The sequence below is a fragment of the Pteronotus mesoamericanus genome, unplaced genomic scaffold, assembly GCF_021234165.1.
Source record: "Pteronotus mesoamericanus isolate MK-2021 breed Mesoamerican mustached bat unplaced genomic scaffold, CSHL_Meso_final contig_56, whole genome shotgun sequence".
In the NCBI taxonomy this organism is placed as follows: Eukaryota; Metazoa; Chordata; class Mammalia; order Chiroptera; family Mormoopidae; genus Pteronotus; species Pteronotus mesoamericanus.
The window spans coordinates 8,556,710-8,578,108 of NW_026555201.1; positions in this window are offsets into that span (position 1 = coordinate 8,556,710).

Below are 21,399 nucleotides of genomic sequence, written 5' to 3' on the forward strand. Positions count from 1 at the left end.
TTACTCCTGGACTATGAACTTGTACAGCGTATTACTATACTGAATACTATAGGCAACTGTAACACACTGGCAAGTATTTGTGTATCTAAACATAGAAAAGTTACAGTAAAAATATGGTATAAAAGATTTTTTTAAATCGCACACCTGTATGGAGCACTATTTTAATATGATTGGAGCTTGCAGGGCTGGAAGTTGCTCTGGATGAGTCACTGAGTGAGTGGTGAGTGAATGTGAAGACCTAGGACATTACTATCTATTACTGTATATAAACACTGTACACCTAGGCTATACTAAATTTATAAAAAAAAATTTCTTCAATGACAAATTAACCTTAGCTAGCTGACTGTAAATCTTTCACTTTATAAACTTTTTAATTTTTTTAACTTTTTGACCCTTTTGTAACAATACTTAGCTTCAAATATGAATACATTGTACAGCTGTATAGAATATTTTCTTTCCTTATTCCCTTAGCCTATAAGCTATTTTCTACTAAAGATTTCTTTTTTTTACTTTAAAAAATTATTTTGTTAAAAACTAACTCATAAATATACACCTCAGCCTAGCCCCACGCAGGGCCAGGTCATCGATACCACTGTCCTCTCCCTGCACATCTTGTCCCCCTGGAAGGTCTTTGGGGTAATAGTGCACACGAGCTGCCATCTCCCACGGTAACAAGGCCTTCTTCTGGACCACCTCCTGAAGGACCTCCTGAGACCCACTTTGAGTAAGTGACACACTTTTCAGAAATAGGCTCAAGGTGGTTTGCTTGGTTCATTTCTTTTTTTTTCATCACAGAGTTGCTTGTAGATAGATAATGAACAGTCCTCTCTATTAATGAAAACCTTTTGGTTTTGGATTAATGTTAATATATTGTGTATTTTCATTGTAATAGTTTATTTTTATTATTTTTTCCATTACTATTGATCTCCCTTATACCCTCTTCTACCTCCACTTAACCCCCCTTCTCAACAATCACCACACTGTTTGTCTGTGTCCATATACTAGGTATGTTAATGTGAATCTGTGGGCTGGATACTTCTTTTCTATGACAGGAAATATCCAGACTGCTTATAACTGGCTATGTTTTCATATGCCTCATGCTTTTACTATGATGTGCTACTGCTGTGTGGAGCACGTGGAAGATGAAAGCTCTGTCTGATGTAAATAAAACTAAGTTCTCTTCTGAAAAGAGAAAGAAGAGAAGAAAAGAGAAGAAGGAAAAGAAAAGGAAAGGAAAGAAAAGAGACATTTTTAGAAGAGCTTGATGAAGTCTGCAAAACTGCTAAACCCTTCACTGTGTTTTCTTAGGGTGTTTTTCTTTTGCTAGTTTCCTTTTCTCTTGCCTCTTCTTGAACTAGGCATTCCTGTTCCATTTCCAACAGCCCCTCCTTAGCCAGGTCCTCAGGAACCATCTCAAGGAGCTCCTCAGGGTCATCCTCATCCTCATCCAGGTGAAAGCTGTTTGCCATCTCAGCCACAGCCTTATTGATTTGCAATCTCCTGATTCTTAGCATACCCTTTGAAGTCATGGGTAGCCTCTTGTATATTCTCTTCCAGATGCCACCCATACTCTCCTTGGTGACATCACCCCGAGCCCAGGCCGGTCTTTGGATGCGGTCATAGATGCCGTGTTCCTTTCAGAATTGCATCAGTGTCTTGCTCAGATGCGGTAATAGTCAAGGCAAAGGTCCTCCTCAGGCAGTAGGCCTTAAATCAAAGAGGTAGGGTTTGGAGGGGAAAACACCCCTATGATATTGGAATGAAGGTCATCAGTAAAAGAAGGATGCCTGGGAGCATTATCAACAAGAAGCAAAATCTCGAAAGGTAAGTTATTCTCTTAACACAGCAATTCAGGAGGGCATCTCAAGAGAGGAGCTGGGTCACCCATGACTCCTCATTGCCCCTGACGCACACTGGCAGAGTGTGCTCGTTAATTTGAAGGCCCTGAGTTCCCACTGTGCCAGGTCATAAAGGGTTTCTCTTTGTAGCCTGCAACATTGCTCCCAAGGAAGACTGTTTTCCTGCCCGTAACAGCCTTGAAACCTGACAATAATTGGCCTCCTTAAGGACAGAAGTCCTTTCAGGCATCCACTTCCAGAATAGGGATGTTTTATCCATACTGAATATTTGCTCTAGCAAGTAACTTTCCTCCACAATCAGCTTATGCAGATCTTCTACCTTCCCATCAGCACTCACAAACTTACTGCTCATGTTCACATTATGTAATGAATAACAATTCTTAAATCTTTTAAACTACCCAGAGGTACCAGTAAATTTAGCATCATAGTCTGGTCAGGCCTTTTCTTCTAACTTCACAATCATTTTGCTTTGGTCGTGAGTGCCGTGGTGCTGAGCGGGATATGCTTCCCTGTCAGACAGGTCTTCAGTCCAGGCCTTTAGAAGTTTCTCAATGTCTGACGAAGGCCCTTCTCAAATTTTTGTTAGTCTTGTTTCCTTCCATAAAGCAAACATTTTAACAGCTTGTTCATTTTGTTCTTGTTCTTGAAGAAGGCAGCTATCATGGAACGGGAGGTGCCTAACTGGAGAGCAATAACCATCACTGATTTTCTACCTTCACAATCCTTAATCACTTTTAATGTCATTTCCAGATCAATCACTTGACGTGGCCTCTTACTGGCAACATTAGGAGTGGATTTTTTAGGCTGAGTGGCTATAAAGAACGAAACGAGAATATCAAGAGATGTGGTAAACACAAGATGTATGAGGCTACTGCAGGCGTAACACAGCATACTGTTTTACAGAAAACTTTTCATAAATAAGTAGATATAGGATACTCTAAAATGACAAGAAAAAGTATAGTGTAGTAAGTACATAAACCTGTAACATAGTCGTTTGTTATCATTATCAAGTATTATGTGCTGTACCTAATCAAACCTAATCACGTGTGCCATACCTGTATGTATACAGCACGGTAGGTTAGTTTATTCCAGCATGACCACAGACAAGGTAGTAACGTGTTGTGCTAACACATTACAATGGCTACAACATCACTGGGCAATAGGAATTTTTCAGCTCATCTTAAGAGACCATCATGGTACTTGTGGTCCATGATTGACTGAAACGTCGCTGTGTGATGCATGAGTGTAGTCTTGTGGAAGGTGGCTTCTGATGGAAAGGAGTGGGGCTGAATGTGAGATCTGGACACCCAACAGAATGAGGGGGACTCCTGTGTACATCTCATCAAGGAACAAAAAGTGGAGGCTCAGCTGCACTTAGTTTGTGACCTCGGAGGGGTTGTAAGCATCACACCCTTGGCCAACCACACTCACCCCAGGAAGAAAACCAAAATCATGAGCATTTCCAACATTGGACCAGAGACAGAATAGAGGCTGAGTGATGTTGCCATATCTATCTTTTATGTGTGTGTGTACAGCATCCAAATAAATGTGCCTCCTTTTCTTTTCAAATACTTGGTATTCGGAAAGTATCATGCAATTGAAACATGTGGGTGGGCTAGGGAGAAATTAACTAGACTGACTATACGTGACTTAACAAATCCCAGCAGCCATACTGCCACATACCTAGAAACAGAATGCCTGGTAGAAGATGGCTTCATCATTCTGTTTTCTTATTTTCACCTACAATACTCCCTGGCTAACAAAACCATACAGTTTCTCAGCATCCCTGTGAAAGGTTCTAAACGGCAGTATGCCATTCCACTTATAAAGTCGAAGCTGATGATGCAGATCTAGGTCTCTTGCCAAAAACAGACCTGGTTACTGGTTTCAGCTGAGCCTGCTAGATTGCTGCTTGGCCTTTGGCAAATGACTTTCCCTCTCTAGGCTGGTTTTCTCATCTATAAAATTGCACAATATGATAGCTTATGTGGTTGGCACCTCTAAAACTCTATAACTAACTGATTAAATGTCCTCAGACATAGAAACATCTTGAATATCAAAATTTCCTAGGAAATTAAGCAAGTGTGGCAAAGAATTTGTTTTTTACAGTTACATGCTATTTGGTGAATGCTAGTAATGTCTCTCAGGTTGTCTTTTGTATTTGTTTGGGGAGATTAAAATTCCTTGAGCATAGAGATCTCTACATTTCTTTATGGTTAATTACCCAATAACATCTAGTCAAGTGCTTTGCACATTAACATTTTCATGATAAAGATGATCAATGATCATTTAAAGCTTCTATTGCTAAAGTACTAGTTTATAAAAAAAAATGCACCTCCATTAAGATTCCCTTTATCAGTATTTACTACATAACAACCTAACAACCACATGTATCTCTCTCTACAAAGTAAGATTTTGTACTGTAAAAAAAAAAAAAAACTAGAGACATTTAATAGATTAATAGATTAAATAGATTTCCAGAAAGACTGGAAATCAAGTATTTACTCAGTAAACAGCACCTGTAATTCCAGGGAATCACTTCTCTGCACAAATGCTTTCCGAGACCTGAGAGCTGTGGCACTAACTTACAGCACCCGTGATGTGTCGGCTCCAAGAAAATGTTTCTGAAAGAATTTCAGGTAGACAGCACAAGCCTCCTTCCCTTCACAGACCCAAACACCAACGCATATCCACGTGCTTTTACTGCCACGAGTGAACTATATTTCTTATTAGTTGGACAATGTTTAGAAAAGAAAATGCAGTGCCAGCCACAACTCTGAAACAGGGAGTTTGATGGTTCCCAAGTGTAACCAGTTCTAATTCTGCTAAAAGCTCTGTCCTTTCCAGGAGAGCACATGGAAATGGCATCCAGCTGTCATAGGACCTAATGTTTCACTCTTTGTACAAGCCTAACAAATTTTCAAATGTTAGTATCACTAACAATGCTTTCCATAATGTAACCATGGCAGAGGAGCCCTGAGTATGCCAGGGCCTTTAAAAGTATGCCTTTTAAAATCGGGGTGGAACGAAATCCCCAAACACTAAGAGGGTCAAGGATAAGGCATTTTAACCATCAACCAGAAAAGCAGATAGATACATACACACACACACACACACACACACACACACACACACACACACACACCACCCCTCCCCCCACCCCCAACACGTAAAGAAGTGAAAGATACTGGTTGAAAGGCACTCTCGGAGAGGTTGTTTTCAGGTTGCTAAAGGTAATGCTGGACAAAGAAAAGGAAGATGAATGAAGACATAGCATGTGCTGTTGAAGCTCCAGGCCCAGGTGAGGCCCCTACACCAGGACTGCCTGCTGCGATTCCTTGAATGGCACTGGGCAGTTTTACTTTTTGATTTTACATAACTCAAAGGATTTCACAGGGCTTTGGCAGTGCATGCGGCCTTGGAGGTCTTGACGTCCAAATACCACCTTCTCCCCATCAGGCTGAATCCTTCCGCAAAATCTGGACAAGTGGTTGTTCAGTTTCTCCAATTTGTCTGATGATGTCAGAGTTAAATAACTGTGTTCTGTCTAGAGGAAGCACAGGGGGGCCCCTGATTCCAGGATAATTGGTGCTAAGAAAAGTCAACTCAAAGTGAAACCACTTAATACAGAAGCTAGTTTCATAGTATAGAGTGGAAATAAGAAGGCTGGAAAAATGAACCAAAAAAAAAATTCAAGTATTAACTTTCATTATTTTTAGAGAGGGAATAATTTCTTTAAATTATAGTGGAAATTTAGACAATAGAACAAAATCGTGTGATAGCAAAATTTAACTTTATGTTGGACTCCATATTGGACTTTCACAGCCCAATCTAAAAAAAAGTTTTCATTTTTGTAAACATTTTCAAGGGTTTATTGGTTTTCCCAAAGACCTTCTTTAATCCCTTGATACACAAACCATTCATTTTAGAAATGCCTATTATTAGATAGAAAAGACAATGTCATACATTCTTCTTCTCAGCAGCCTCCAGCAAGTAAGCAACCACTGAGAAAACCAAAACCAGACACACTTATTGTGCACTAGGCTGATTTAGTAAAATATATTTTTATGAAAAGGAATCTATTTTTAAGTTTGAATCATAGGTAAATGCTTATCTTGTTCTTACAATCATTGCCAAGTAATGCATCGAAAGAACCAATACTCAGTGGGCTGGTGGGGAGTGGAATGGAGACTTTTTGATTTAAAAATCAATGTTGTCATTCTTCTGTTTCACTAAAAATGAATCTGGGAACTATTAAAATGGAGGAGTGTAGCAGACAGATTTTTGAGGTGGCTTCCATGTCCCTGCCTCTGGTCCTCATGCCCTTGTGTGATCCCTTCCCTTTGAGTGTGGAGAGGACCTGTGACATGCTTCCAACAAACAGAACACGGCAAACTGATGGGATATCGTGATTATATGTATGTAATTACATGTTTACATAAGATTGTAGTGCCTGTCATGGCGGTCTCTCTCTCCCCTCCCCTTCCCTGTCTCCCTCTCCTTTTCCTCCCTCTTTCACTGCTGGTTTTGATAAGGCAAGAGGCCACACTGGGGAGCGCTGTGTACCACGGGACTTCAGGCAGCCTCTATAAACTGAGGGCAGTCTCCAGAGGACAGACCGCAATTGCAAGGAACTTAATTCCACCAGCCTGAGTGAGCTTGAAAGTGCATCATTTCCCAGCTGAGTTTCAGATGAGAGCTCAGCCACACTGATAGCAGCCTTGTGAGACCCTGAGCAGAGGACCCACCTACGATTGCCACGACTCCTGATCCACAGAAACTGTGAGACAATATGTGGGTGTTGTTTTGATAATAATATTATTATGAAATGATAGATACTGATACAATAAATTTGGACTTTTCTCTCTACGTCCAAAAGCTTACCTCAGAGAAGAGAGATAGATAAGTATAGTTTTAAACAAGAGCCTAATCATTTTGGAAAACATAAAATATGTTCAGGTTGTATCTTGTTTATATATTGATTTCCCTCCACCCATACTCCCATAGTCTCCTTTATGCATTAAAAAAAAAAAAAACAAAAAACAAAACACTGAATATACCTAGCGAATATTTTGAAGAGTTAAGCTTATGATATATTCAGAACTTGAGAATTCTTCCCACCTTCACACCAATTTTAATTTTATTTTTTATTATATTTTGTTGATTATGCTATTACAGTTGTCCCAATTTTTACCCCTTCGCTCCCCCCCACCCAGCACCCCCACTCCCTCTGGCAGTCCACACACCGTTGTTCATGTCCACGGGTCAAGCATATAAGCTCTTTGGCTACTCCATGTCCTATAACGGGTTTACAACCCCATGACTTTTCTGTAACTACCTATCTGTACTTCTTAGTCCCTTCACCTCTTCCTCCATTTCCCCACACTCCCCTCCCATCTGGCAACAATCAAATCTAAATCTTTATTTTAGATAAAGAGATGTGGACAAACATCTCAAATCTAAAGACACAATTGGACTAGTCAGCCAGTACCAGGAAGCAGAGACATCTGTCCCACATTGTGCCTCAGGGTCCAAAATGGACCAAATATTAGTCCCAAGATGACATATTTTACCAGCACTGTGGTGAGACAATTATTTCAGCTTAGCTTAACATCCATGCAACGCGACTCTCTCTACAGGCTATAACAAGCTCTAACCTGACCTTGTGAGTTTTAGATGACATGATCACAATTGCAGACAATGCCATATGTGGCAGTGCAAGGTTAAAGACATTGCCGAAGGCTATACTAAAAAGAAATAATAGATAGACCTGATACTTGGAATTCTTGACATTAAGCTCACCCTTCAAAATATAAGGTCGCCCCCTCCATTCTCTAATGTACTCATTTGCAGTACTTAAATGATCTGACTTGGAGATGACTGGCATTATCAATAACCAATACCTCACAGCCCCACAGCTTTTACATTTTTCAAAACACACTCCTAACTATAATCTCATTGTGGATAAGAAAAAATGGCATCAAGCATGATTTACCCCTGCAGCTTGTTAGTCTGACTTTCATTATATGCAGTGAGTTTTATCTCTCTTTTTCAATGAAAATTAAATTTCTGTCTTTTCTTCAAAGCTTCCTCAGGTGAGAAAACCTTCTGCTCTGGGCTGATGCATCTGCCCACCTTCCCAGGCTCTCTGCAGGGGAGATCTCTTGTTACCGTTGTCTCATTCAGAAACTTTGACTGTTTCCAAAGTTTCATTTGAAACTTTGGTGTTTTCTATTTCATTTGCTAAATAGAAATCTCATGAAGGAGAAGGATTTTATTTGTTTTTATTTTTCTTTGGGGCTGCCCCTATATTGTCTCATAAAAGTGCTCTTTCCCATAGAAGTATTCAGAATGGGTATCAATGGTCTGACATTTGGCTGCTGATTAAAGGATCCTCACCATTTCTGAGCATGTCCCCTTATTTTCCTGGGCCTCTGTGGTAGGCCGAAAAAAATAACTGCCTCCTTTTTCCACTGGTTAGTAGTACTCGTCTTACAAAGCTATTTGAAAAACTTACTCATTTTCTAAAGCTGTACAGCCCAGCATATTTTCTGAAGCACGACTTTTAAACTTAAAAAAAATACAGAATTATTTTTTCAAAGTCTTACATGGAATTCTCAACATATATAAAACATTAAAGCAATTTTGCTCTGATGGAGGGTGATGGGGAGTGGCAGGTGGGAGCGGGGGCGGGTCTGGCCTGCCTCCCCATCTGCCCTCCACCCTCTTCCCAGCTCCCCCTTCAGAGGCCGCAGGAACCATCTGAAACTCTCTCTCCAAGGCAATAACTTCTGAATCTCATTCCCACCAACTACAGTACCTGGGAGCTGGCCACGGAGCCAGGTTCAGACGTGCATGGGAAGTTGCCGTTCTTCCTCTCCAAGGTGACACTTGGGTCTGTTTCTCTAGGGATGATAATTAGTTCATGCTGATTTATTCACATTAGCATTATGTTAATGTTATTGATATTTTCAAGCACTGTGAGATATCTTACATTAGCAATTTCTTTCAAGAATGACAAGAGAAAGAATGAGTTGACTTGGGCCACCCCAGGTTTAAAGGTAGGACTAATTAAGCCCCTCTCAAAATGTCATATGCTGACCCAACCAGGTTGCCTGGACGTATTTCAAAATTATAACGGCTAAGAACAATGCTCTGTGTGTATCCTCACAAACAATACTTCAAAAGAAGTGTTTCACCCTCCATTTACAGTTTTTAAAAACTGAGACTGGAAGATAGCCCCACCAGGCTCTTGTACTCATGCCAATCTATCTCCAAGATGTATGTTCTTTCTCCATGTCAGTTCATGGAGACATATGTTGCCTTTTGGAAGGAGCTGATTTTCCTCTTTTCTTGACAAGTTACTTAACCTTTCACACCCTCAGTTCCCACCTACCATGTAGGCCACAGTGAAAGCTAAACGAGTTAACACATGTATAGTGCTTGACAAAGTCTCTGGAATACAGTAAGGTGCCCAGTATGTATTTTTTCACCATTATCATGATTTACTAATATATTTGAATTTCAAGTTAGACTTTCCTCAGTCATTCTGCGCTACTCCTTGGTTTATCCAGACTCATAAAAGGGGAAGTTTTATCTTCTGTCAAAGATCAGAATGAGTTGTGAATTGAAACAAGCTACCTCAGAGTCTCTCTTTGTGTACACACGTAAGACCTGTACCTTCCTACTAAATTAGTTTCATGCTTAGAAAATATCAAGAGGTTGTTGAGTTCATCTTCAAGCGGTGGCCTGGTCCCTTCAGAATTTATCTGCATTGGTTTGAAATACCTCCAGAGAAAGAGATTTTATAACTTCCTGTAGTAATTGATTCAAATGTCACACTTGGATAGACCCAGAGCCATGAGCACAGAGGTTAGTGTTTCATATCGGGCACGCTGTCTGGAATACGTAAAATGTAATCTACAATCTTCCTATGGTGACCCAGACTATTTTACAAAGGGGCTTTTTGAGCTTTAGCTGACATCCTTTCTTCTAAATCAACGTATAATACATTCTTCCTTGGAACTAATGAATATCTCAATTTAAAAACTGCATTATTTGTTTATGGAAGAAAATCATTCTCCTTTAAAACTGCAGAACTTGGTAAGGAAATGATTTACTGCAAACTGAGCCCAGTTAATGGAGCAAATTTGGGGTGAGGAAAGCATTGGGATTACTTAACTGGTTGTAGTGAAGTGTTGAGAAAATCTCTAGACTGGAAATAAGGAGAAACAGATTTCACATCGGGCTTCTTCGTTTACTGATTATCTGGCTTTAGGCAAACCCATAAACTGGGTATGATGACAACTACCCTGTTCATTTCACAGGCATGTTGTGATAATCAAATGAGATCATGTTAAGTAAAGTGCATCAGTGACTAAAACAGCGAGTAACAGGTGGTTCCCCAGGGGACGATCTCTGATGCACTTTAACCAAAGTTAAAGTCCGACCTACAATCCTCCCAGCATGACGCAGGCACCCCAACTTTCTGAGCTCTTTCCACCCCTGCAGGGGTTTGCTTTGAGATCCGTTCCTCCTAGTGGTTGAGTGAGTGCCTGGCGTTCAGACACAGAGATAGAACCCACACACCCAAGTAAGGGGCAGAATCTGACTGTGAAATTCCCAATTTCATGAAGCCAGCTTTCTCCTCAAACCTGAGGTCCATTGCTGCAAGGTGCCACCAACTTTTCCCGCTGCTGCCACATGCACTGGAATCAGGGGAGATGCTTGGGTCAGTCTAGGATCTGGCAAAAGCTGTCTATTTGACGCGGCCCCAGGCAACAGCTCCGAGGCAGGGGTGCACTCCAAAGCAGCCCTTCTGGAATATTCAGCTCCTATTAACTTCTTTATTCTGGCACAAGAGTGAGGCTTCTTTTCCTTTCCTTCCGGATCATCACCGTATTGTTAACCTGGGCCCTCAGTGAGACCCACAACACCCCCATTCTCTTCCTGTAGGGATCCAAGGTGTCCTCACATCACTCAGAGATTCTGCCATTGGGTCTCCTTTTTTCCAGGGGAAATGGGCCATTCCCTTAGGCCCCTGGGCCCTGGCTTCTTCCATCTCCTCTCTTCTCCTTCTCTCCCCCTCAACACCCTTCTTCCCTAGTTCTCGCACAACCTACAGGCCTGAACCCCCACCCCCCCTCACAGTGGACCCTTACTACCAGCTTTAAACCATGAATTGTTATTATGATTCTTGTCATCATTATCATTGTAATTTAAAAACCATCCTGAAGTTGGACGCTGTTTCCAGCTAAGTAAAACAAGTCACAACGTTATTTTTCTATCTCCTACATTTAAAAAAAAAAAAAAATTAGGCAAGCTCAAGAATCAAGAGTAGAGAGAAAAGCCTTAAAAAATAATAACAGACAACATGTACGAGGGCTTTCTATGTGCTAGGCATTAAGAAAAAGAAATTTTTAATGTGTATGCCATTTAATTCTCCATACAGACCAGTGAGTTGGGTGTTACTCTTATTAGCTCCATTTAACAAGTGATTATACTGAGGCTGTGTGATGTTATATCACCCCATATTACACACTTAATAAGCAGCAGAACCAGGATTCACACTCTTCCACTGCACTGCCTCTGTAAAATAAATAAGCAAGGGCCTTTTTCTCATCATTGACAGCTTGGTGACTCCGAATTAATACAGATACAAGATCAAGCAAGATAAGGGTTTATAATCCCAAATTAAACATCTTCCTTAGGATCAAGGCAAAACTAAGGTTTAAATAGCAATTAGTAGTAGTCAAATTAGCAGCCAGTGTGTTAGTATTCCTTTAAATTCTGTTCTCCACTGTATTTACCTTAAATGCACATTAAAGTATTTGAGGTCTGTAGATGATTTATATCAGTTTAGTAGATGCACACAACTGGCTGGACTGTATGTATGGGTGAAATGAGCCCTTTTCTATAAAGCTTGCTACTATTATTGGTAAGGAACAAAGGCTCTGATGAAATCAGCAGCACGTTATGATCATTTTACCATCCTGATGTGTATAAGATCTCTGCGCCCAGCCAGGATATAATGAGTAAGTATTCCTTATGAATAACACCACCACACAAAACTCAACATCTCCAAATGCTTGGAGAAGAGCCCAGGCCTGGAAGCCCCAGGACCCCATCCCCTCCCAGAAGATGCCTGCCTCCCCCACACCTCCTCTGGCTTCCAGGCTTGCTGGGCCTTTGTCCACAACCCTTTTATATAAGCCTGTTACCAGTTAATGAAAGCTTTCAGGCAGTGACATAGAGGCAACTACATTAGCATGCTCTTCAAAACAGCCCCTAAAATAGTCCATAGCTCTTGGAGTGGAAATGTGGTTGGAAGGATCCCCACAACCACCCTCCCCAAAATTGATTTCACTAAATTTGGAAAGAAAATACAGCAAGTATCATTTTTTTTTTCTGCTCACGAATCTCTATTTGTAAATGCATATATGTCTTTTAACTTGTAAACAGTAAACTAATGAGAACCCCTTCATGGGAAGGATAAGAGACTGGCATTGATAAAAATGCCTCCATTAATAACAAGGATTAATGGTCAGCAGGAGGATGTGGGGTCCTCATTCCCCTGTGTTCACATTTACAGACTTGAAATAAGTAATATCATTAATAGGCCTCATTTGCTGGCTGGCAGCAGGTTGCCCACCAAAATCTGAGTGATGATTAGTTCATTTGAAGAGGAGAATGTTTATTGCTCACAGTTGGGAAACTCGACCATCAAAGCAGCACACAGATATTTCAAAGAAAGGAAGGGTACATTCATGCTGCTTTTCTCTTCAAAGCCCATCTTTCCAATGGGTGTTACAGAGGAGGAAATGCATGCTTTTATCCAAATGATAATTGCTGTCAAACAATCGTGTACAAAATCATTTCCACTGTGCACTGACTCATCGGAATCTGTCACTTCCATTTATTTCCCTAGACTTACATTACTCATGGCTTTTCTCGTTCCAAGTTAGTAATGCCTTTATTCTTTCATTCGAATTAATTTAACACATATTTACCGAGTACCAACTATTGACCATACCAGGCCAGGGCAACGCAAAGGAAAGTAAAAGATTGTTCTAATCTTCAAAATCTCACACCAGAACAAGGGAACGAGAGATTTAGAGAGGAGTTGCATTAACGAAGTTGTGGAAGACATACAGGGAAAGAATAGAAAAGCAAGTGATTGATTCTACTTGATCAAGGAAGGCATCCCAGGGGAAAAGATGTGTGAGCCAATCACTGAGGGGCATTTGGTATACTTTTAGAAAAGAAGAGCGTTCCTGCAGTAACAGACGCCAATGCCCCGTGGCCAACCACGATTAGTTCAGTGTGGTATGTGTGCAGACAAGGTGAAATGAGGATGGAGACGCTGGCAAAGGCAATGTAATGGAAGTGCTTATTAAGGAGTTAATATTTGATGTTACAAGCAATGAACAACCAACCACAAAACCAACTTGAGTTTTAGAAAAATCACTCATATGGCAGTATGGAGAATGGACTGAAGAAGAGTATTAGAGAGACAGTTATTACAATAGTCTAGGCACAGGGGACAAGGGTTTGAACCAAAGCAGTCATGGAGGGATAAAGGAGAAAGGTTGAAGGTTTAAGATTTAGATAGAATAAAGAAACAAGCATCAGGGATGAGGATCCGGTCTTGAGCTTGGGTTCTTTGAGAAGGGGGATGCAGAATCCAGCAGGGGAACAATTTGGGGAAAGGGCACTGAGTTCATTCTTTCCAGAAGAGCAACAAATGAGGTATGAGAAATACTCTTCATTCACTAATCTATTACTAGGTACCATTTATGCTTCCACGTTTTTTAGAGTCCTAATTCTAAAAGCTTTTTAAAGAAACAATTCAAGTGTTTCACAGTAAAAGACTTAGTGGACAATGGGTAAAACCATTAACAGGGGGTGGGGGAGGAGGGGAGATGTGAGGTTGGAACATCAGGGTTATGTTAATGAGATGGGACTCTGCTGGCCTAGAACAAACACAGGACATGCAAAACTCTGATCAGACAGGAATCCTGCCAGGAGCAGAGGTGTGACACACTCACTCATGCATGGGGCCAAATCAACTTAGGTATAATAAAGCCAAAGAATTTGATTAGAACTGTTTGGGATCAGTGACTGGGTTAAACTGACAAGAAAGAAAAGCACAAGGACAGAACATCCCCTGAGAAGGGGGCATGTACTCTGGTCTGAGTTGATAAAAATAGGTGAGTGAGTCAGATAATTCTTTCTGGTTTGGTAATGGCAGTGACTGGGCCAGTGAGAAAATGGGAGAGGTTAAAAAAAGCCCACTGAATAAGGAAGGAACACAGAAGAAGCATAAGGATAACAGAATTGTCAGAGTAAAATACTGGGGTCATCGATAAGGGCAGCTTCCTACGGATAAAGGCCAAGTTTAAACTTAGCAGTGAATAAAACATCTTAAAGGGCAAGTCAGAGTGGAGACAGAAATGATTAGTTTCCTCGGCTACAAATACTACAACAAGAACTCTCGTATAGACTTCAACATTTTATAGCAAACAGCAGTGAAGTCAAGACACCAAGTGTTGGCTGCACAATAATGAGACTGTTGCTATGAAAGGAAATTAGACTAACTTAAATTTAATTCCCAATCAGCTCCTATCTGTGGTCAAATATAAAAAGGAACGGAGAAAAATGAAAAAAAAAATTACCGAACAGAATGAATACTTCCATTCACTGTCAATAAGTAATGGACAGGTAGAATAGTTTAGTAGGCGAAATGGCTGAATCAGTGATTCAAGAGTCCATAATGGCCCTTTAGAGACAGTTGTGGGTAAGTATTAGGAATATATGGGCCCAGATGACTCTCTCCTATGTTACCTGCTTATAAGGTCAAACTAATAGGTGCAATTCTAGGGATGAAAACTACAAAAGGACTTAATTCTGCAAGTCAGTTGCATGTCATATTCATCTGTAAGTTTATTTTAAATATATATTTGCATATTCACACTAATGCCTCAGTCTATGCATATATGTATGAGAATACATGAAGATTCATAATCACATGAGAAACATCTGAAAAATTCAACTCGGTCAACTCAGTTTCAGCAGCTGCACACCATGAGAAACAACACAGAGATATATCCTCAAAGGGACAAGCTTGGACTTCAAAGGCCAAACGAGAACAAAAGAATTCATGGCACAGTGGATTCCCAAAACGGCATAAGGAGCAGTCTGCTAAATGACAACTCACTTAGAAGAGCAGGCATCCCACCTGGTCCGACTGAGAGGCGGGCACAGAGTTTAGGTAACAGTGTTCATTTCACACTTGCTCTGTGCAAGGCTCTCTACCAAGCATTCCATGTTCACAGAGAGCCAAGCACGGGCCCCCTGTACCAACCTCCTCTCTTACCTATCCCACTTATATTTGACAATGTGTTCAATAGGTACTCTAGCTAGCAAATATCATCCATAAGGCTGCAAATTCAATACAGTCAAATCCAGGACCAAAACGGGAAATTAATTTAGATACTGGTATTTACTGGCTGTGGTCCCACACTGCTGTGTTGTGGTTTAGGCATACAATTTCTCTCCCACTCAAGCCCATAAATGCCTCCAGCTGCAGCAACCCCAAGCACAAGGATAAAACGGCCCCTCAATGTGTAATTTAGGGAAAAAACTCAACTACTTGGGAGTTTAAAGTAATAGTAGTAATAATAATAGGCTTCTGATACAGATTGCCAACTAAAGTCAACTTGAGGAGCTTTTACTCTCCATGGCTAAGCAGTGAAGGTTATTCTTATCATGGACCAATAATGAGCTACACGTTTGAGGCGGTGGCTGTTAACCGTTAATGAAATAGTGAAAACTCAACATTTCCCTAATGTTAATCTGCTAGGGAAATGACTAGAAAACAATGTATCAGGCAGCTGTAAAGGAAGACTATTTGTCCCAGACAAGAGCAGGGAAGGAACAAGATGATTAGAGAATGACGGGAAGGGCTGCACTGTTAATGAGGCGTATGGAAAATTTTTCCTAGCTGATTGGCTGACATTTTTCTTGCCAGTGATGTTATTACTCACCTTGTAAAGTGAAGTCATTTTACAACATTAGGGCGCAGTATTATCTCTGAAATACCCAAGATTTTTCATACTACCGAAGAATCCATTGTTTAAACTGAAACCTACTGAATTCCTACTATGTGCCAGGCTTGACAGACAGGAGTCCCCAGACCCTCTCACGGGTCATCTGGGCTGCCTGAGAGGCATGAGAGGAGGGTAGGAGTATGTCGGCTTCTCCAGTGCTGGGTCAAGGACACCAAGGTCAAATGTGCACACACGAGCCCAGTGAGTCTTTTTTACTTTAACTGGTTGGTCCTTCAAATACTTTTTCCCAATGGGCTAAAACATCTTAAAATCCTTTTAAAAGTTAAAAGAGTTGCCACGCAAAATACAAGATCCCCATTTAAATCTGAACTCCATATAGCAATGAATTTTTTTTTTTAGTGTAAGTATATCCCAAACACTGCACGGGATATACCTCAATTAAAAATAAATTTTTTGCTCTTCTGAAATTCAAGTTTAACTGAGCATCTTGGATTTTGTTGCAAAAGCTGGCATAGCTGAGCTTTGCCAGAAAGTCCTCAGGGTGGGAGGCAGCAGGAATTCAGGCTGAAAATCTGAGTGACTAGAGTACAGCGGATGCTTCCTGTGGGTTCGTTCCTTCTTCCTTTCCTCTTTCCCTTTTTTTCTTGCCCCTTTATGCCTTAACTGAACACCAAGAAATTTATGTCCCTCTCTTCAGTGAGCATGCTCCTAATAAAACAAAAACAGTAGATTAATAAAAGAGGACATGTGCCAGTGACAAAGAGGAGGCTAGGGGCAACCTCCTACAGAAAGAGTGTAAAACATGGATCCTTATATAATAAGCAAGCAGCCTTTAAAATACTTCGAAAACACAAAGGCAGGAGATGAAGCAGGCCATCACATGGGGGCTTTTCGCCATTCATCACATTCCTCAATACATATGTTGAGGCTCACCCTTCAATTCTCTAAATTATTTTTTATAGGCACCCGCTCAGTCTTACGCCTCTGTAAGTTTGGCTCAAATCTCAAGTCTCAACTGAGATTTTATGAAGCATATCCTTAAAGGTGACCCTAGTTAAGGGATATAACAAAGCAACCAGCCCAGAGACACTGGGGATCCATGCCAGCGGCCCAAAGGAGCCTTGGCTACTTCTGGGGAACACACTGGGGTCAAAATCCTTCTTTCATAAATGCCAGGCACAAGGCCTCTGTTTCTATATTCTACAAGTCACAGTTACTAAGATAAAAGTAGGCAAAATCACCAAACACACACATGTTCAAAATACAGGTTTTATTTTTAAAGCAGATACAAAAGTTTTCTGTAATATTCCTAGGCCTTACTATTTTTGCCAAAATAAAATCAGCACACACTTTGCTTGCCCCTATGCCTCTCCTAGCGTGGAGGTTCATTTCAAGTGCCCTGGTGTTGTTCATCAAGAAGAGAAATATTTAAAAATTCTTTTTCTAAAAATAAACACAAGCCTATTTTAGGAAAAAATGTTAATGAATAAATGAATTACCCTCCCCCCAAATACCCCCAAACATTTAGAATATTTGTTGATGGTGTACACCTTCATATTTCCTATTAGTTTCATACACACACACACACACACACACACGAGAGCGCACACAACTGAGATCTTATTATACATATAATCTTTTATGTTCAATTTTGTACATACATATGATTTTATATTAAAGCTATCCCATGATTTGATTCATCACTTGTCTATTCTTGTAAGAGACATTTCTGGGGCAAGGCTGCCTGCGCTGGATCCCAGCCCTTCTACTTACCATCACGTGGCCATCAGCACTCACTGCCTTGGTTTCCTCTGGATGTTGTTATGAGTCACCCATGAGTTAGCAGTAAGTATATAGTGCCCGGCACATCATGAATGCTAAATAATGTTAGCTAGTACTATTTTTACACTTATGATAATCATTTTGTACCTCTTTTAGGGGTAAGAGGCTAGAAAAATCAGGACAAGATAGTGTAGATCAAACTTCAGCAGGACTGATAGAAATTTCTCTGGCACTATCAGAAATGAAATTTTGTAAAAATTTCCAATATTTGGCACATAATGGATACTCAGTTGATGCTGTTGAATGAATCAATCAATGAATTATGAACCAATGGCTTTTAGCCGAGGGGCACAGGTCACATTTTTATTTGTTTCCATGTGTAAGATGTGCCTCTGGAAACTGAAAAAATAAAATACAATAGAAAGTCATCAATTTCTAAGGTCCTTGAGATTAAAGAAAAGGTTCAGCCTATAGGACTACTGATATAATAGGAAGAAGGTGGTTAAAGTTTTCAAAATATCTCATAAATGTGTATTTGGGAAGAGATTTATGTATCTGATTGAAAGAGCTTTAAACTAAAATAGTCCAAAAAAAAAAAAATTCTGATAAAACCATTAGAAAACACCAAATAAAAATGGAAAGGAAAAAACATAGCAAAATAGGCTGGTTTGGGGACAAAACTTCACTTCCTAACCCTAATATGTGAGACACGATTTCTTAATTAATGATAAAATATTTAAAGATTAAAAAGATGCCATTTACAATAGTATCAAAAAGAATAAAATTCTTAGAAATAAGGAGACAAAAGACTTGCATACACTAAAAACTAAAAAACATTGCTGAAAGAATTAAAGACCCAGATAAGTAGAAAGGTACCTAGTTTCATAGATTAAAATACTTAAAATTGTTAAGATATCTACCCACAATGATCTCTAAATTTAATGTAATCCCTATCAAAATCCCAAAGGCTTTTTTTTTGGAGAAATAAAAAATCCATCTAAAATTCATATGGAATCTCAAGAGGGCACAAATAGCCAAAACAATCTTGAATAAGAAGTACAAATGTAGAGGTCTCATATTCTTTTATTTCAAAACTTATTACAAAGCTATAAATTTATTACACTTATTACAAAACAATGTGATACTGGCAGAAAGACAGGCAAAGAAACTACTGGAATAGAATAGGGAGCCCAGAGTGGGGTGGGCGGGGGGAGAATCTGAATACAGAGCCCAGAAAAACAAACGTGCTTGTGCATATATGATCATATATATGATCTTTCAACAAGGGTGCCAAGACCATTCAATGGGGAAAGAACATATCTTCAACAAATGGTGCTGGGAAATTTGGATATGCACATGAAAAAGAATGAGGGTGGACCCTTACCCGATATCATATACAAAAGTTAACTCTGGATGGATCAAAGACCTTAGCAAAATAAGGGCTAAAACTATAAAACTTTTTTTAGAAAGCAGAGAGGAAAATATTCATGACAATGATTTTGAGAATGGTTTCTTGACTATACCACCAAAAGCACAAGTAACCGAAGGAAAAATAAGTAAATTGGACTATTTCAGAATTTAAAATTTCTGTGCATGACAGGATACAATCAACAAAGTGAAAAAAGAACTTACAAAATGAAAGAAAATATGTGCAAAACATATATCTGATAAAAGGCTAGTATCCAGAATATATATAAAAACTCCTATGACTTAACAACAACAAAAACACACAACCTATTGTAAATAGACATTTCATCAAAAAAGATATACAAATGCCAATAAGCACATGAAAAGATACTCTATCACTAATCATTAGGAAAATGCTAATCAAAATCACAGAGAAATACCACCTCATGCCCAATAGGTTGACAACAATTTAAAAACATGTGTTGTTGAGGATGTGAAGAAATTAGAACACTTAGGCACTGTTGGTGGAAATGTAAAATGGTGGAGTCACTATAGAAAACAGTAGGATGGTTCTTTAAAAAATTAAAAATTGAATTACCACATGCTCCAGCAATTCCACTTCTAGGCATATACCAAAAAGAATTCAAAACAGGATCTTGAAGAGATATTGTATGTCCATGTTCATAGTAGCATTATTCACAGTAGCCAAAAGAGGGAAGCAACCCAAGTGTCCATCGATAGATCGATGAATAAACAGAATGTGATATATACGTACAATGGAATATTATTCAGCCTTAAAAAAGAAAAAAATCCCAACTCATGCTACAACCTGAATAAATGCTGAGGGCCTTACACTAAGTGAAATAAGCCAGTCACAAAAAGGTACCCATAGGTTCTGTATAATTCTGCTTATACGAGGTTCCGAGAGTGGTCAAATTCACACACACAGAGAACAGAATGGTGGTGGCAGGAGCTGGAAAGGGAGAGGAGAGGGGAATTGTTTAGTGGGTGTAGAGTTTCAGTTTTGCAAAATTAAAAAAAGTTCTGGAGATTTGGTTGCACAACAATGTGAATGGAATTAATATGACCGAGACATAGACTTAGGTTAAGATGGAAAAATCTGTTATGTGTATTTTACCACAACTAAAAAGAAATACATAGTAAAAATGTTTAAGGACAAATACAGAAATATGCCATGACATATTCTTTCTTTCATTAATTTTTAGGCTCCACATTTCTCTCTTTAAATCACTGTGTAAGTATAAGCCTATCTCCCACTCGAAACTATAATTTCCATGGGATGGTGGGCTGGGTCCTATGATTTGGGCACACAGTAGACTTACAACACATCTTTGACAGTTGACAGAAACAACAATTAACATGATAAGGTTTGGTGAATCTTCTCAAGCCTGAAACATTAATACTCTCTACACTAGCTGAGTTGAAGGGAATCTCTGTCCTGCAAGAACATCTATTCTAAAAGACAGAAAAGCCCAAACAAGAGAAACTTGATTTAATTCTCCTAATGAAGTGCCAGAGGACCACTGGCACTTGATAACCTCCCTACCTCCCAAGCCCACAAGGGCAGGGTAATTCGGTCCCTAGGCAGTACTCTGCTCCTACTCCTCCCCACACACAGTGTCTGCTTTCACTAAGCTGGACTATCCTTTCTTGTCCGAATTTGCAACACACATTTTGCTTCTGGACCTGTGTTCACATTATTTATTTCTCCTGCTTTGTAGTCTCTTGCCTCAACCCAACAACTCTCAGGACTCCTCTCCTGCGGGGAGCATTCCTCAAAAAAGGCCTTCGGGGACCGCCGTTTCAGGGATTGCTACCATCTCTAATTCTCACTCCCTGGGATTTTTTAAAGTCCATTATTCAAACGTCCTTCTTTCTCAGCAGATCTAGTCACCAGTCCTAAACTGCACAGCTGACTTCCCCCTTGACATTTCCACTGGAACACCTCAAAGTCACCCTAACATCGCCGTGCTCCAAACTGATGTCACGACTCCATCCCACAGCGCAGGCCTCTGCCGGTTTTCTCAGTCATGGTGACCGGCCTCCGTTAAACGAGCCAGCTATCCGGGGGTCATCTTCATCACCTACTTTTGTCTCATCCTCAACGTGGACCTCTCCAGGAATTCTGTTGGTGTTATCTCCTAAATACCTCTGCCTTCACTAACTTCGCGGCTGCCTCCACCACCAGCTTAGTCTGGCGTTGTTTGAATCGGGAGGTTACTGCCACTGAAAAGAGTCCATTGTACTCACAGATCCTGAGA